The sequence below is a fragment of the Portunus trituberculatus genome, chromosome 49 (genome assembly GCF_017591435.1).
Source record: "Portunus trituberculatus isolate SZX2019 chromosome 49, ASM1759143v1, whole genome shotgun sequence".
In the NCBI taxonomy this organism is placed as follows: Eukaryota; Metazoa; Arthropoda; class Malacostraca; order Decapoda; family Portunidae; genus Portunus; species Portunus trituberculatus.
Window position 1 is genome coordinate 19921860 of NC_059303.1, and position 5124 is coordinate 19926983.

The following is a 5124-nucleotide window of genomic DNA, read 5'->3' on the forward strand; positions in this document are numbered from 1 at the left end:
CCTCACAATACACACACACCCTCTCTCCACAACACACACCACTCTCTCACACAACACGCCCTCTCCCTCACACCGCCACTCTCTCACACAACACCCGCGCGCACTCACATACACGCACTCTCTCTCACACACACACACACACACACACACACACACACACTCCTCACGCTCACACACCCACCCACACACACACACACACGCACGCACGCATTCACACACGTCTATCTCTGAACAGTTTTTCCTAACACACACACACCACGTGCTAAACAATGACACATTCAGTCCTAAAGGCAACAGATAAAAAAGTGTAGCACGTGCTCAGTTTATATATATACAGATACAAAAGTCACTTACACTCATTCCATAGGAACTAAAATATGAAAGGCATCTCTGGCAATTCAGTTTACATCAACATGTTTTCTAATAATTTTTTTAATTTTTTTAGATAGTTATCATAGTTTGAAATATTCTCGCTGTGTTGAAGATAGTGCCATGCTACAGGTCCCCATAAACCTGTCCCTCAATAGCAGCAGCCAAAGGAGTCATTGCTATCTGCTCATGTGGCCAAAATACTTATCACTCCAATTTTAGAGTGGTATGCTACTCAAACAAACAAGTGCATGTTGGCTGTCTATGCCTCACAGCACACACAGCCAGTAGTCACCTTCGGTATGACCAGATGGTTGAGGGAGCAATATGTGGTGTTGCTCTGGTAACAACTTATTTATTCTCTTGTACTACCTCAAATCACAGAACTGCATACAGGAAACTAGTCCAAATCAGATTGCTGATATTATTGTTTGTGTTCAAGCATAATGAAAAAAAATTCATACTGGTAGTTGGCCTAACCTGCCTGATGCAGTTCTTTGTCACAGCTAGGAAATTAGAAGCTGTATAAATTTTCATTTTCAAAGGAAAAACTCCCTTTGACACAATGTTAAGGAAAAGTGACAAGTTTAAGAAGGCAAATCAAGTGAACAACCAAGGAACAAACATAAGGGCTTTTTTCTCTGAATTCTTGATCTGCTACTGAAGCTTCAATACTTTTGATAATGAAGCAACAATTACTGTGATGCAGAAGGTATATCATTATAATAAAGTAGTTCATATATACGTATCATCTTTTTTATCTTTGATTTGGTATGGTATGTACAAGATTCATTCCCCTTATAAAAATTTTTAAGTATCTTCTTTTTACCTTTGATTTCGTATGCACAAAATTTATTAAAGATTATTGTAAGTCTATGACTTCCCATTTCTTGCAGAGAAGTCTGCTATGGAAGTGCCATCAAAGCCAGTGATCTACCTGTCCTGGCCTCCCTAGCTCACTACTGAGGAGGACAAAGGAGTAGTACATCAACAGCCTCCAAGTACAGCAATTGGCCCAGCCTGGATGCCTGCCCTCCCACACTCTGAAGAGGACAGTAAGAGTGACTGCTAAAACTGGTCTGGATTCAACAGCAGCTTGAGTCTCTCTGCAGCATCCAGCCTACCCAGGACACCCCTTCCACTACTGAAGATGAAAAATGCTGGAAGGGTGTGTCCTGGGCAGGCTGGATGCTGATTCAGTTGCTGCAAAACTCAAGCTGCTGTTGAATTTGTTGAATACAGACTATAATTTCTTAGGTGAGCTACCTTTCCTCTCAGTGTAAAAGAAGCACATCTTGATGGGGCTGTGAAGTGAGGACAAATGCATGCTAAGGTCCCAAGTTTATTACCCAAAGGTGAGGGTTGCCATCATTGGCCAAAGCAAAAAGCTGACTTCACACACACACATACAGACACTCTGTACTACTGGATACCACACTTTTTTAAAGCTAAATAAGTAGTCAACAAATAATTCAGTTGGCTGCTAATGTGGCTAAAGAAAACACATCATTTGCAACTCTAATAAGAGGCAATTCTCCTTACTTGTGACAATCATAGATAAAAATGAGATGCAAGTACACTCCCTGGCTAGCAGATTTGAGAGATGGAAACCAGGTATGATTAATGATAAAGGCTACCCAGTCATTGCTCCATTGTTGTAATACTGTTTACCTCATTCTCCTCCAGGGAAGCCAGACTGGGGGACTTTGGGGTGATGTTGTTCAGCAGTGGATAGGACTGGCCAATGTTGTTCACTATGTGCTCCAGTGACCAATGCTTGCGGAGGAGAGCGTGGCCAAGAGTCCAGGGTCCGTGGCGCCACACCCAGCTGTGTACACACTGCATTGGTCTTCAGCTTGATGCCCAAGGAATTAGTTCTTTGAGGTAGTCACCAGTCTCGTTGATGCTTGACACCTCTGTCCAGAGAAGAGATGTGAACAGTAGCTACATCTTTTTAACATAATAAAGACTGCTTTCACACCTCCTTCATGTTGTTTGCTTCCATACTGTTTACTCTTAACATCCAGGTATACAGACAGATAGATGTTCCACTACAACAAATCCACTATTACTTTTGTGTACTGTCATTTTTCTTTCATGTTCAAATAACAATTACTTGATGACTTTCTATTCTAAATTAGAAAAACTTACCCAGGGTAAAATCTGGAGGGTTGAACTCCTTAACACTGAGTGCATACAGAATAGGACTAGAATTCTCTTCTGGCCTCACAAGCCCAGTGCAGGACAATGCCTCATAAGCCTCCTGCGCAAAGAAAAAACCTACTTTTAGCTCAATGAAATGGAATGTTAAAACAAGAATATTCCCCTGTGTACTTGTCTTAGCTTTTCTTCCCAGCCCTGGGAAAAATTAAAACTAAGAAAAGTCCCCAATAATCATAATGTATCCCAAAAGCTGTACATCTATCACCCCCCCATACCCTAACAAGAACAGTCTGAGGTGACCATTAAAACCGCAATGTGACAACAGCAGGGACAGAATTTTGTTACATACAATACATATATCTAAAACTACTACCTCGTTCAGTAAACCAGGGGTGGGCAAACTTTTCAGAGCTAGGGCCACACTAAAAAAAAATCACAACCTTATAGAGCAGCATACTATATTAACCCAAATCATTAATATTTGAAATACAAAATTAAAGGCTTCTAAAGAAAAAGTCATCCTCACACACGTGCACACCTGCAAGAAAAAAATTAAATGCTCGCAATACTACATGGTGGTGTTTGTTAACTTGCTCTTTCAAATTTACTAAAATTTGGTGGGTGCATGTGGCCCCAGGGTAGTTTCCCACCTGCATTAAACAGATCTGCTACAGCTATTCCACTGAAATATTACTTTCTAAACTTTAATAAATTAACTGAGGAGACAATAAAGCCTTCCAATGAAAGGCACATGGCTCTATATAATACTGAAATGAGTAACAACAAGCACACAAGAGAGTCCTGAACCACACTGTATCTAAATCTACAACTTTTGAAACCTGCCACTCTCAGATAATAGAGTCAGTGTGGCCTTAATAATCATGCCCCTCACCTGGGAATGAATATCTAGACCCAGAAACTCCATAGAGGCTCGCTGGTGAGCTGCCTGAATGCTCATCAGGGCTCGGACAATCTTGCCTTTTGTGCGTGAGCAAATCTGGACTTCTCCACAACCTGCAAGAGTAAAGTTGTCTCAGATCAAACCTTCCTCCACCCAAAAATACAAAACCCCCAACCAACACAGAGAGAGAGGTGTAGTGAAATTTCCAGTCAGATTCTTTCAAAACACACAGTTTATGGATAAAGCCTTCTGATTTATTTAAATTGGACACGGGAAACAAAGGATAAGAAAAAAAAAACCCATTTGGAATTTCTAAGGAACTCCAAGTTCACTATACCAAATTCCAGATGGTTTTGGGGTTTCTTATACCACCGACAATAACTAAAATACCAAATTCAATAAATTTTGGGCATCTTATCTGAAATACCTCCACCAATTATACATATTTAATTACCGAAGTACAAAAACAATTTTAGATTGTTTGCCAATCCCATAATTGGGCTTAATATATACTAAACCTAAATCCACTGGAAACCATCTTAAATTGTTAATAATTTTTTTTTTTTTTTTTTTTTTTAAACTTTTTCCATATAGCCTAATGTACTTGAGTACTTAACCTGGGAGCCAGAAGGTGATTATTCTATTAGTCTAGCTTCTGAAACATTTGAAATTTTCTTTACAAAATCATTGATTAAAGATGGCTGAGCAGACGTTGAGAAGAAACCTCTGAAACTGTACTATTTGAAAAAATGTATGTTTACTAATAAGAATATACTGCTGTCTTATAAGTAAAATTATGTATAGTCTACCACTCAGAAGAATTAAAATCCTATAGATAACAAGGAAACATGGTAAAACTGACAAACCTTAAACTCCAACGCAGACTGCAGTATGTGCTGACTCTGAGGTGAGATATGTAAGCCTGACTCAACTAGTGACCTGTTTACACATATGGTAGCAGTAGTAACTCGTTAGTAAAGAATACACTCTATCACTATGCACCATGGACTCAATATGCTGTATTATACTAAATAATTTGGCATTCTCACCTTTTTCATTGCTTTAAAACATCCAAATTCTGGTTAACAGAATAACTTGCAGAGTGAGATACATAATGTAATAAATTCCTTTTTAAGAATCTGCAGTATCACCAGAAAATTAGCCAATACCGATAACAATACTCCTTAAAAATGATGTCAATACCGATACTCTTTAAATGGGCTAACACTACCAATACCAATACCAATACATCAGTACATCTCTAATAATTACTCACCCTTTCCTTTCAAAATTTTATTCCTTTGGGAGATGGCTTTTCCTCCAGTTGGGTTTTTTACTGAATAAGTTTGTAATATTAAGTTTCATAGATCAGATCCTCTCCTTGACTTTTGTTCATCTGATACTAATAATAATCTCAAAATAGTTAGTCATGGGGCCCAACGAACAAAAAAAAATCAAGTGAGCTGGAACTCTAGCATGGATAAACAAAATGCAACTTCCAATGCAAATCTTCCTTGCCTGTATGAAAGAGATTGTCCGTGGCATAACCAAACTTGCCGGACACCATGCGGAATGAGTCGACTCTCACGCCAATTTTGCAGCCCCACACCCATGATGCACACACCTGTCGGAGGAATACATTGAGAAGCTGCCATGTACAATTTTCCTACTTTACCAGGTTTCCCTTCCCC

At 39.2% G+C, this 5124-nt stretch overlaps 1 pseudogene; it reads right to left on the reverse strand.

The window, feature by feature from the left end:
* Positions 1 to 1900: 1900 nt before the first annotated feature.
* LOC123499293 overlaps positions 1901 to 5124 on the reverse strand; it is an 11425-nt pseudogene continuing 8201 nt past the window's right edge.